The following is a 13,365-nucleotide window of genomic DNA, read 5'->3' as shown; positions in this document are numbered from 1 at the left end:
GCACGGACGCAGCCGCTGTTTCAGGTGTGTCTCAGTCCTGTGGTGCTCATGGACACCTGAGACTGAAGCAGCACGAGGACACTCGGCTCTTTCTTTGCTGTGAGCTAACGTGGCGAGGACAGAGGCAGAGTTCGCGATGGAAACACGATGAACTGTGCTCCACCATGTGCTGTGAATCTGTGATGTTGTGTTTGGACAGGAAGTCAAGGAAGTGACAGCAGTGACTTCCAGAGAACACAGAAAGTGTCCGGCTGTGTGAACACTGTGGTTCAGTTCTGAGACCTCCAGGATCGTCTCACGCCTGTGCACCGGGTCCGTCCAGACAGCACCCAGAGACTGCAGCCTGACGGCCCATCAGACGCAGCATGTCTCACTGCAAACTAGAGCGAAAGATCCAAAATTTGTGTTGTGCTGCGCTCTGCTTGTACGTCATTTTTGCGACTGCTCTACGTATACGAGAAGTGCCTGCACCTTGTCGCTTCTAAACGTCTTTGACTTTGTGTCCTCTACGACAGTTTGTGTTGTATTATGTCTAAACCTTTAATAAATCCTTAAGAAGAAACCTTTGTCCTGACTAGTGAAGAATGCGTCGTTTCCAGAACGCTGCTTTCCCTCTGCAGAGCTGTGCAGTTCCCCGTACGTGCACGTAAACCTGTGACAAACAGTTCACCGAACTCAGACACGCACAGAACGCTTTCCTTCATTGTGCAGTTGAACTTACCACAGCTGTAGGCTTAGTTTCTATTGGTAGCACGAAGGTGCGACTCATGCGAGTACTGCACTCTGCTGCACCTGTGCTTGTGCTGCGCTTTACTTGGCACAGCTGGAAAACCATTGCTGCACGAGGCAAACAACAGACATGAATGGGTTTCAGAGCGCAGCGCTGTGCTGCGTCCGATGTGAAAGGACCTTAACTCAGGCTGGACTGAGTCCCGTGCACGCTTACACTTGTATGCCTCCTGGTTGTTATTTACGTACCTGGGTTCTCTGAGTCTGAGCAGTGACTTTTTTGATAGTTCGTCCCTGAATGCAGCACCGCGCTGGTTTCCCTCACAAAAAGCCGGTGGCATTTTTCTGCACTCACACGACTTGACTTGAACTTCTGTCGTCTCGCTGAGTCTCACTGAGCGGCGTGTTACCAAACACCCTCTCTGGGTCCACGCAGCATTCAGTGAATGTGCTCAGTGATGTGTGTCATGTCGGAGAGCAGAATGTGAAATGTCTGAGCTCTGTAAACACACATTTTGTTTTTCAGTTTGAATAAAATATGAATTTTCTGCAGGTGAACGCTCAGTGTTTGCCGGAGGGTTTCTGATGTTTGTGTTGGGGTTCACGGCTGTGGAGCTCTCAGAGAGCACCTGAGTGTGTGCACGTGTTAACTCCTCCCTCTCTGTCTCTCTGTGTCCTGCAGACCCGGCTGAAAACTCTCCGGCCGACAAGAAGTCCAAGAAGGCGACTCCAACCTCAGAGAGTGAGTTTCCAAAATATGCAGCAGCAGCCTCTTTCCTTTTGTCCCAATAAGGAGCTGCAGGCTGGGATCACTGGTTCCCACACACACACACACACACTCAGGCGGGTGTTTCTATTTTAAAGAGTCTCTGTGTATCACTGGAAACATCAGTTCCTTCATCACTGTCACATTATTATTCCTACCTCCAGAGCAGTAAAACCTCCATTAACACTACGTTTCCCATCAGCCCTGCTGCTTCCCACATACACACACACATGCACACACACACACATGCACGTACATGCACGCACACGCACATGCACGCACACACACACACACATGCACACATGCACACACACGCACACATGCACACACACACACACACACACACACACACACACACACACACACACACACACACACACACGCACACCTTTCCTTGCAGGGGTCACACCTGTGCATCATGAATGAGTCTCACCTGGAAACAAACTGTGCAGACACTGTGGGTTAAAACACACAGTCTGCTACAAACAACAACTTTTTGGTTACAAGTAGTAACTTTGTTTGGTTTGTAGCTGTGTCCTGATTGGTCGTAATGTTTCTGTATGCAAGGAGAATAAAGTCTTACTTTGGTAGAAATCCTAAGATCACTCTTCAGAATAAAAGAAAGTGTTGTTGCTCTTTTAAAAGTTTCATCTTAATGAAAGGTTTTGGGTTTTAAACAGGAACATATTGTAGAAAAGTTCCTGGCTGTAACAGTTTAAGTCAAAGCTACGATTAATAATTATTCACTCTGAGTAAATTGTGTTGTGTGACCAAAATGTTTCTTTCATGAAACAATCACAATAGAGATACAAATAAATGAAAGAGTTAAACATTTCCTATTGGATGAGACGTTTCTGGACTTGTTGTTTTCTTGCTCTCCGTATCTGCACAGCGCTGAATGTGTGAGTGTTTGAACAGTAACTTCATACAAAAACACTCTGACATGCAGCAGCTTCATGTTTCTGTCTGCAGCCCTCAGTGGAAAATCTGCTCTTATCTTTATGATCCAACTCTAAAATCCTTCCTGCTCAGAGTGTGTGTGTGTGTGTGTCTGTGTGTGCATGCCTCAGTGGGCTCACTGCTGTGGATGGATGTCCTGTTCTGCTCTGATCAGGTTCATATCACAGCCCACAGACACTTTTCTTGCGTTCAAAGCTGAAACCCTCTCCACGGCGCTGACCCCTGACCTTTAACTGTTTGTTCACATGTATGCGAACAGACTCAGAGTTGAATCTACCTGAACATGAGCTGAGAGTTTCTCAGACCGGAGCTCGGCTCCTGCTTTGGTTTCAGTCACTTCTCGGAGACCGCAGAGTTTTAGCAGCAGACAGAGGGAGGAAGGACGGGGCGATGATGTCGGGGAGGGGGCGCTGCTCCTCTCCCACTTCCATTTAAGGCCTGGTTTCTGACTCTCGCGCTCTGACAGACTTTGTTTTACTTTGCGTGCTGATTAAAAGCGTGGAAGTGTCGAGTGAAGCCGTTCGTCCGCCTGCTGGGCCCACGTTAGCTTAGAGACACGCAGCAGGTTGGAGGCTGTGTGGTGCAGCGTGTGTGCATGTGTCAGCCTCCACCCTGAAACACAGTTACAGTAAAGACTGAGCACAAGACAAACGGAGAGGCTGCTCCCTGTCCTAACCATCTGCTGCAGGTGCTGCTCACTCTCACCTGTCAGTTTAGTCTGCAGCTACGAGTGGGCGGGGCTAAACATTGTTAAAACTTTTTAAACCCCATGTGGTCGGGGGTTGGGGGGATGTTTTCAGGGGCTCTTATTGCAGCGGCGTGTCAGCAGGTATGCAGCTGATATTTTGGGATGGCGTGTACAGGAACACTGAGTTCTTCACTTTCAGTGCAGAAGTAAAAACAGAAGTGCTTCCTGTGACTGACAGAGCAAGGAGCCAATCAGAGTGCAGCTCTGACCGTCAGCTGATTAATATCAAAGCTGCAGACCTGTGCTCGCCTGTCTTTGTGAGGACAGTTTGACATTCAGAGCTCAGCTTCTGTTTGTGTTTCCTCATTCATGAGCTTTCTCATACTAACCTGCTGACAGACGGGGGAGGGGCCGCTGTACATACTGAAGCGTCGCGTGGTCACACACTGATGTCTGCACACGGTGGTTACACACTGATGTCAAGTGCTCAGACTGAAAGTGTTTCCTGCACACATTCATCAGCTTCTTACTAAGGTTCAGTGTCTGATTCTGCAGCTCAGACAGTCACCGCGGTTCAAAGGTCAGAGCTTCACACATGAAAGTGAAAGTCGGAGTGTCGGTCAGAGAGAGGCTCGGCTCACCAGGCGGTTCGTTTTAAAGCTTTACTGACAGGAGACACAAACCGTCCTGCTTCCAAAGCAGGTGTGAACGTATGCTTGTGTGCACGTGTGTGTGTGAGTGAGTGCGTGCGTGCATGTGTGTGTGTGCGTGCGTGTGTGTGTGTGCGTGCGTGTGTGTGCGTGCGTGTGTGTGAGTGAGTGCGTGCGTGCGTGTGTGTGCGTGCGTGTGTGTGCGTGCGTGTGTGTGAGTGAGTGCGTGCGTGCGTGTGTGTGCGTGCGTGCATGTGTGTGTGTGAGTGAGTGCGTGCGTGTGTGTGCGTGCGTGCGTGCATGTGTGTGCGTGCGTGTGTGTGCGTGCGTGTGTGTGTGTGCGTGCGTGTGTGTTTTCTCTGCAGACAAGTAACAAAAACCAGCCAAGCGTGCAACTTGTGCTGACCTGATGATGTCACCACGTCACTGGGACCTGAGTGGCCGGTGTTAAGGACGTCACAGCGCCATGAGCGACTTGATGACATCCACCATTTTTATTTGGGGCGTGAAGCGAGCAGCTGCTTTTTTTGACTGTAGCAGCTTCAAGCTTGTTTTGCGAGTTTCTGTGAGAGCAAAAATAACTTTGTGCTGGAAAATCCTCGTGTTTGTGTTTCCAAAGGAAAACAGAGCCAAAGCAGCGAGGCTGGAAGGACGGAGCCTGAGCTCCAGACCGATGGTAACAGCAGACTTTGTGGTGTGGTCAGGTGGAAAGTCTTAAACATCTGAAGGAGGAAACAAAGAAGAAGACAGCGTGAACAGATTCTTCTATCCTCTTCATCTGCAGCCATCTCAAGAAAAACAAACTCCAGGAACTATTTCCTGCATCCAGTGGAACTATTTTTAGATTGTCCATGTACGGTCATCAGAGATGCTCTTCGTCTGTCTCACATTCTTCTCCTCCTCCTCCTGCCTCTACTAGATGTTCTGTGAGGACAAAGTTCCTTAAACTAAAAAAGAAAAGCAGCTGATGACAGAAACATTTAAAAGAGAAGAAGACAAACAGCCTCACGAACACAAACTCAGAGAGGCTCGTATAAGCTGTGTGTTTCCTGTCGCACAGAGTCTTCTGCTTCCATAAAAACACAACAAAGCAGGACGATGTGAGACACACGTGTGAAAGCAGTCAGGAAAACCGTGTCTGTACTTACATGACACTCTTCACTTAGTTTCAGATGTGCTTGTTGCACATTCACGTTTTATTTCGTGCATATTTTATTCAGTCTGTGCGATTTTTCTAAACGAGGAACATTTCTGTAAATGTCCTCACTTCAGTGTCATCATTTCATCTTTGTTGTGAGTGTGATGCTTACAGTGTCACCAGGTCTGTGTGCAGTGTCTGATGGGAAACGTAGTGTTAATGAAGCTTGTGTGCAGGGAGGTGTTTCTGTCTGCTCAGTTGTTTTCAGAGGTCTCATGGTAGAAACTTGATGAGGCCTCTCTGGAGTTTTTAAAGGTTCCAGAGGAAGTCTGCAGGATCACTGAGGAGATTGTCCACTTGTTTCAGAGCTCCTGAATTGGTTTATGGAGGGTTTAAAGTTGGAGCTGGGCCAAGGTCTTAAAGACGCTCCAGAGGACCGTGGAGAGGGTCCAGTGGAGATTTTAAAGTTCATTAAAGCTCCTTAGTGAGGTTTTAGAGGTCTTGAAAGAACGGTTACTAATTTCCCAGAAGTACCAGGAATGTGTTTAATGGTCTCCGTGAAGTTAGCTATCCCCTTGTTTTACCGACACATTTTAGTTTCTGTGGAGGTGGTAAAAATATTCTAAATGCACTGACATGTCAGTAGTCCTGTCAGAGTGGTCTTTGGGGGCTATTAAAGGTCTCAGGGGTGGTTTTGTGAAAGGTTGTTTGAACACTTGCCAGGAACTGTTTTAAGGATGTTTAGACCTTGAAATTCTCTGTCCACGTGTCATGCGGTCTTAATAGGTTAAGGCAGGTTTTAAAGGTCGCTGTGGAAGTTGCAGAGGTGTTGGGAAGCTCCAGAGTAACATAATGAGGTTATTGAATTTGTTGCACCCTCATGGGTCTTTGCATCATCTGGTCCAGGGCTCAGTTTGTGCAGTACAACAATATTCGTTGCTTGGATGGTTGCAGAGATTTTGAGAAGGCTCTGAGGTGCTTAGAAGACCTCATGAATAAGTCATCGTGTTTCCAGTAGATCTGATTCTGCTGTGAAATGACAGCCACACGTTTCCTCATCACAGCTCGTCTGAACGTCTGGTTCAAGTGTCTGACCGCCTGCTGTGTTCTTGTTTCAGGTGAAGCCAGAATAAAGAAGCCAACTCCAAAGACTCCGCCCAAACAAGGTGAGACTCACCTGTAGTGAATCATGTTTACCAGGCAGGGAGGTCCTGCTGAGACAGGTGCATTATGGGAAAGGCGGGCATGTTTCTGGACAACATGGCTGTATCCCAATTCAGGGTCTGCAGCCTTAACGGTCCACAAGGGCCGCGTACTCAAAGACCGCTAAGGCCGGAAGTGCGAGGCTTGTGAAATGGGCGGTCTAGCCTCCGTCGCGCTGCCCAGGTTGCCTAGCAACCATGATACTAACAGCTGGAAACGTGTCATACAGCTTTGTTTGACAGAGATGAAGGAGAACATCTTTTGTTCATTTGTTTGTTTGTTTTTATGTGAGCTATCTGAGTCCTCTCACTTTGGTAATGTAAATATAATATGGCCAATATTACAGTTATTATGTTAATCATTATTAGTTATTACAGCAGTGAACATGAACTCTGTGCCAAACACTGAGCTTCAGTAAAGATTCAAGTTATTTATAAATTTATATTTATAAATTATAAATCTTCACTCAAAAACACTCAAGTATCTGTGACAGTGTATATACAGATGTATTATAAGAGACAAATATTGTTCTTTTAATATGTTGTCATTACTAAATGTGGCTCAATGCTTACATATATGTGTAAAAAGAAAATGTACGAGCTGTGATAACTGTGTCTGATAGAATGAAGAGTAGACTGATGTATTAAATATTCCTTTATTGGGTGAGAAAATCAGACCATGTCATAACTGCTGTAAGTCACACAGAATAGATATCAGAGCCTTAAACAGGCTGACTTCTGTTAAATGGGTCAAACTGGGCAGAAAGTCTACAAACACATAACATCCTTATAGAATATGATGTAACACTATAGATCAACTTACCTCAGAATATATAAAGCATATAAACAGTTACAGCAATATGATGCAACAAACACAGCAGCTACTGATCCAAAATACTCAAAGCTTCATAGAACTGAAACAAACATTTATTTTTAGCTCCATTCTGCTGCTGATACATACTTTAGGTTCTGAACATTAAACTTGTTGCTGCCTTTCATAGTGTGTAACTTGAAGGCCCTGAGTACTTTCTCCCACACTGAAACACTGGGATGATCACATTATTTGAACATTACCTAATAAGACTGATTCAGCACAGACAGTTATGTTAAACTTTCCTAGCAGTCCTTCACAAACAGGGAACAGTCTGTCTATTCTCTCCATCCATGAAATCATCACATTCTCTGTAAGATTAAGGTCGACTATCGAACGGCGTATACTTTAAAGTAAAAGCTTTAAAAACCAAGTTAGTAAAAAACGTCACTAATATCACATAACTTTGCCGACATGTGGCCAACAGCAATGTTTTAATGTTCTTCGTTATTTAAACAACATAAATAAGTGACGTCATATGTCAGTACTTACTTAAAGTTCACTCTACACCCACCGCCGCGCTATGAAGTCTGGGATATGTTGGGCCATGAAGCTTCACAGGCCCGTCCTTAAAATTCAGGGAAATGAAGGACGCATTTGAGGGGCCGCATTTCGAGCAGTCCTTTGAATTGGGACAGCCTTCGTCCGTCGCTGTGACGTAATCGGCCTTCAAATGCGGCCTTGAAGGCTGCAGACCCTGAATTGGGACACAGCCCATGTGTTAGTGTCTGTCTCGTTATTCCTGCAGGGAAGAGCGGGTTTATTGGCCCTTTAGTGTCACTTTAGAGCTGGACTGTCAGACAATCAATCAATAATAAAAAAGAGATGTACAAAAACTGCAAAGTCATGAAGGCAAAACTTCTTTCTTTTGCATTTGAAGTATAAACAAAGTCAGTCTAAATGCCTGACTGACAGCAGGGGGCGCTGCAGTTTCTGGCTGAAACTCTGCCTAAGTGCCTTGGGAGCAATGTGATGATGGTAAAACTGCTGTTGCTGAAATTTTCATTCAGAAGTTGCTTTGATTGCTGATTTCATTCAGCTCCTGTCAGATTAAATAGAAAGAACATGGAGTCTGGTGACGACTTTGTTCTTCCTCTTTCCACGACTGAGTATTGATCACAGTCAGTTCCCACACTATTATTAAAGGAATTATTATTTAATTATTATTAAAGGTCTCTAATGCAGGACTCCTGTTATTGATTATAGATTATTGATATGTGTGTGTAGCTCTGCCTCCTCAGATCCTGCAGTTCCCTGAGGACATGAAGATTCTGGCGGGGGAGAAAGTGGAGATCCTTTGCAAGTTTTCTGGAGCTCCGCCCATCACCTGCACCTGGCTGAAGTTCAGGAAACCGGTGAGATACACACACACACACACACACACAGAGAGAGACTAAGGCTGAGGCTATGGTACGTTTAAGTGTTTGTCTAAGCGTCCTCCTGCCTCTCCGGTCTCGGGCTCAGATCCAGGAGGGGTCAGATGACATCTCCATCGAGAGTAACGACAGCAGCAGCAGGCTGACCATCGGCAGCGGGCAGCAGGAACACTGTGGCTGCTACACCATCGAGCTGAAGAACAGCTACGGCCTCAGACAGGCCGCCCTCAACCTCACCATCGTCGGTGAGACAGCAGCGTCTGCACTTCCTGTTTAATGATTCCTGAAAGAATCAGCTGCAAAATTTAATATTTTCAGCTTGTGTTCATCGTCATCTATCCCCGCCCCTCCTCAGATAAACCCGACCCCCCAGCAAAGGTTCCTGCGGCCTCAGACATCCGTCGGTCCTGCTGACGCTGTCGTGGTACGGGCCGACCTACGATGGAGGTAGCGCCGTGCAGTCCTATAAACTGGAGATCTGGGACTCCGTGGAGCAGCAGTGGAAACACCTGGTGTCCTGCAATAGCACCTCCTACAACGTACAGGTGAGTGTTCTCTCGCAGCACGGCTCAGAAACTGTTAAAGGACTGTTTTAAGGGTCGGTGAAGTGTCTGTTGTCTCTAGAACCTCCTCCCAGATCGGCAGTACAAGTTTCGTGTCCGGGGCAGAGAACATCTACGGAGTCGGAGAGCCGAGCGCACGAATCTGAACCTGTGACTGTCGGACTGGTGGACACTGATGGTGAGTTGTTCCTTGAGTTGTTGGTGATGCATGTAGAACTTTCTTGAAGTTCTGAATGGTTACAGGGATCATTCATCACACATCAACACAACAACTACTTTCTATCTGCCAAACTACGTCTTGCCAAACGAATGAGTCAAGGACGTGTCCATGATGAGAGGCTTGTGGTGGGATGTAAGCATAAACATCTTCCTTAGCCAAGCTCACTGCATGTTTTTAAGGAAGCGGTTCAGGATTTCTGAAAGCTTCCTGCTCAGTTTTTTAAATAAATGTTTGATGCTTGAGCACCAGAAATCATTACATTGAAGAGAAGACAGCTCGTAGCTACAGAACTGTGCAGCTCACACCAAAACATCTGGATGCATAAAGCTGTCTTTAAGCTGGAGTGATGGACCGCCGAGACGAGTTTTCTCTTCATTTGGTTCCAAATGGATGTTATGAAGGGAGGCCAGTGGGTACTGGGAACCACTGCTGCTTTGTAGAGATTGGGAAGCTGCTACAAATTCATGTCCAGTGAAACAGACCTGCTGTGCTCAGTTAATCTGAGTTTATGTTAATGCCATAAACACAAGTTTAGGAATCTGATAAATGGGAGGATAAGTCAAATCTCACTGTTAACAACAGAAACATGATGCAGGATGCTTTGTAAGAGACAGGACCACCTCACTGGTGTAACAAACACCCAGTTTGACAGGTGGTACATGTATGTTTATAAATTGAAATTGAGATCTCGATTATTTGACGATATTTATTTAACCCTTTAAGACCTACCATAGAACCAAGTCCGCCAGAGCTTAAATTATTTTTTTACATGCTGTAGTGTCATTTTGGGAGCATTTCAAGCTTGCTATACATCAATACAACTGTTATAGCCCATATTTTAATAATATGTATGCATTAAGTCCATAGTAACTACATAATTGCAAAAAAGTGCAATAAACTACAAAAAAATTGAAAATCGTTTTTGTTTTTTTTTTACATATATTTCTACTTGGAGAAATTTAAGAGGTTTATCCCTCAAAACTTTAAATGCAAAAAAGTTGCAAGAAATAGTTTCCCACCACAGGAAATTTATTTTGAGTGTCTTCATAGTTTTATTTTGGAGATACAGCAATTTTTATATACTGCAGGAAAACAAAAAAAACAATCCTATGATGCAAATTTGCAAAGAAAACAGCAGGTGCATCAAAATAAACTATTTCCAGCAGTGCAATTCGAGTTCTAAGCATCCCAGAAACTATTCAGAAAAGTATAGAGTCAAACTTGACTTAAAAAACACCAGTATAGGCTTTTAAGGCCTACAAGTAAAACTCTGCATTTTCTGCAAAAATGACGTCACTTCCTGTTTCGGGCAGGAAATGACGTACATGCGATGGTTCGCGTTGACGTCTTGTTCAATGTGGGAAGTGTTACGAACAGCTGATCGGATCGGCGAAGCGTGTTTCTGGAATATTATGTTTTTGTTCCTGCAAGCGCTTTTTATGCAATTTTTGCAAAGCTTTGTGTGGAAGGAAACCGTGACCGAGGACAAGCTGATGGCACAAGATGTAAGTACAACTCCTCCGGATTCATATGCAAAACAAATTATTGCGCTAGCTTACGCGGTTCAGGTTCTACAGGGATTTAAAAATAGTTACGCAAAACGGAGCGTGCCTCTGCCCGGCTTTAAAGGGTTAACAATAACAATGTGTTGAATAATGACTTTAAAAAATAATATAAACAGTGTGCAAATACTGATAACAGTGCAAATGTTTGCAATATAAGAAACAAATGAAAATGTAAACATCTATGTTTAGTGAACTTTGCAGTGTTGCTCTGTGTGCAGCTACGACACCGTAGCAAAGTTTACACACTGTCTACTTGATCCACGTCTGACTCCGCGAACCGATAATGTTTCCACACCACTGAAGTTTTTTTACCTCTCTTTTCAACCAACGGCAGTCACTCTCCTCTCCAAATAACTTCTGTTTAGCTTTCCGAGCTTTCCTCGGGTCCTCTTATTGTTGTGACGGGTGTTCGAAATGCTGAGAGGTGCGCTCGATTTGCCACACGGAGCAGCGCGAGAGTAAAGCACGAGGGAGGGGCTAATAATCGGCTCAGTCATTTTTAATGATCGTTGAAAGCCAAGATCGTAATCGAGATTAAAATTTGATTAATTGAGCAGCCCTAGTTACAGGATGGTCAGTTTGTGACGGCGTTGTCGTGCTGCTGTTGTTCACCGACTGACCAGTATTATCCAAATAAACCTGTGCAGCTGCTGCAGGGTGTGTGTGTGTTGTGTGTGTGTGTGTGCGTGTGTGTGTGTGTGTGTGTGTGTGTCTGTGTGTGTTGTGTGTGTGTGTGTGCGTGTCTTGTGTGTGTGTGTGTGTGTGCGTGTGTGTGTGTTGTGTGTGTGTGTGTGTGTGTGTGCGTGTGTGTGTGTCTGTGTGTGTCTGTGTGTGTGTGTGTGCGTGTCTCTGTGTGTGTGTGTGTGGTGTTGTGTTGTGTGTGTGTGTGTGTCTGTGTGTGTGTGTGTGTGTTGTGTGTGTGTCTGTGTTGTGCGTGTGGTGTGTTTGTGTGGTGTGTGTGCGTGTGTGTGTCTGTGTGTGTGTGTGTGTGTGTGTGTCTGTGTGTGTGCGTGTGTGTGTGTGTCTGTGTGTGTGCGTGTGCGTGTCTCTGTGTGTGTGTGTGTGTGCGTGTGCGTGTCTCTGTGTGTCTGTGTGTGTGTGTCTGTGTGTGTGTTGTTGTGTGTGTGTGGTGTTCTGTGTGGTGTGTGTGTCTGTGTGTCTGTGTGTGTGTGTGGTGTGTGTGTCGTGTGTGTGTGTGTGTGTGTGTGTCTGTGTGTGTGTGTGCGTGTCTCTGTGTGTGTGTGTGTGCGTGTGTGTGTCTGTGTGTGTGTGTGTGCGTGTCTCTGTGTGTGTGTGTGTGCGTGTGTGTGTGCGTGTGTGTGTTGTGTGTGTGTGTGCGTGTGTGTGTGTGTGTGTGTGGTGTGTGTGTGGTGTTGCGTGTTGTGTGTGGTGTGTGTGTTGTGTGCGTGTGTGTGTGTGTGTGTGTGTTGTGTGTGCGTGTGTGTGTTGTGTGTGTGTGTGTGTGTGTGTGTGCGTGTCTCTGTGTGTGTGTGCGTGTGTGTGTGCGTGTGTGTCTGTGTGTGTGCGTGTGTGTGTCTGTGTGTGTGTGTGTGTGTGTGTGTGTGTGTGTGTGTGTGTGTGTGTGTGTGTGTCTGTGTGTGTGTGTGTGCGTGTCTCTGTGTGTGTGTGTGTGTGCGTGTGTGTGTCTGTGTGTGTGTGTGTGCGTGTGTGTGTCTGTGTGTGTGTGTGTGTGTGTGTGTGTGTGTACCTCCAGCAGTTTCAGGTTGTCGAGGTCGATGGAGGACTCTGCGTTCGCCGCCTCCATCACATCCACAGCAGACAGACTGTGTTTCTGCTTCCCTGCACAAACACACACAGCTGATCACATGACCTCAGTCTGGCGAGGACCAACATGGCTGCCGGACAGCAGCCAGGTCAGAAGTGAGTTAACATTGATTTTTATGTATTTGTTATAATTAGTGTCAAAATCAAAGCACAGATGTCACTGCAGCTCATATCACGCGACTAATTTCACGTGTAATGTCGGAGGTCGTCAGATGGGCGAGTTTCCTTTGATTACAAAAACCACAGTTGTGAGCCAGCGCCACCTCCCGAGGACTTCAGACCTCCACACACTAAAACAAATCAGCTGATCGCTCAGAAGGCACTTCCTGTTTACAGCGACTGTTTAAAAAGAGCACAGGATGTTCAGGCTATTGTGCTCTAAAGATTACTCTGAGACGACAAACCTCCGCCCAGCTGGAAAATTCCCTCCACACGTCATAAGAACTTAAGTTCGGACCTCTCAGAGTGTCTGACCCTCACTGCGTGAGGTTTGCTGAGAAAAGTCGTGTCACATGGTCTCTTCCTTCAGTGTGTTTCAGGTCAGATCCAGCTGTGAGCCTGTGAGCAGCTCCGCTAACGTTTTCATGCAGATCCATCGATCCTGCTTTAATCTGAAAAACTCATCACATGACTTCCTCATTTGTTTCTTCACAAAAGACTAAACCGTGTGCATGTGTGTGTGTAGGTGTGTATATCTATGTGTGTGTGTAGGTGTGTATATACATGTGTGTGTGTAGGTGTGTATATACATGTGTGTGTGTAGGTGTGTATATATGTGTGTGTGTGTAGGTGTGTATATACATGTGTGTGTGTGCGTACGTACGTTTTATTATGCGGTATCCCAGGAACAGC

General features: G+C 45.8%; 1 pseudogene; it reads left to right on the top strand.

The window, feature by feature from the left end:
• LOC120746549 overlaps nt 1–9,168 on the top strand; it is a 28,374-nt pseudogene extending 19,206 nt beyond the window's left edge.
• The last annotated feature ends 4,197 nt before the right edge of the window (nt 9,169–13,365 follow it).

Source organism: Simochromis diagramma, unplaced genomic scaffold (genome assembly GCF_900408965.1).
Source record: "Simochromis diagramma unplaced genomic scaffold, fSimDia1.1 OVJJ01000316.1, whole genome shotgun sequence".
In the NCBI taxonomy this organism is placed as follows: Eukaryota; Metazoa; Chordata; class Actinopteri; order Cichliformes; family Cichlidae; genus Simochromis; species Simochromis diagramma.
This window is presented reverse-complemented; position numbering and strand designations above follow the sequence as displayed.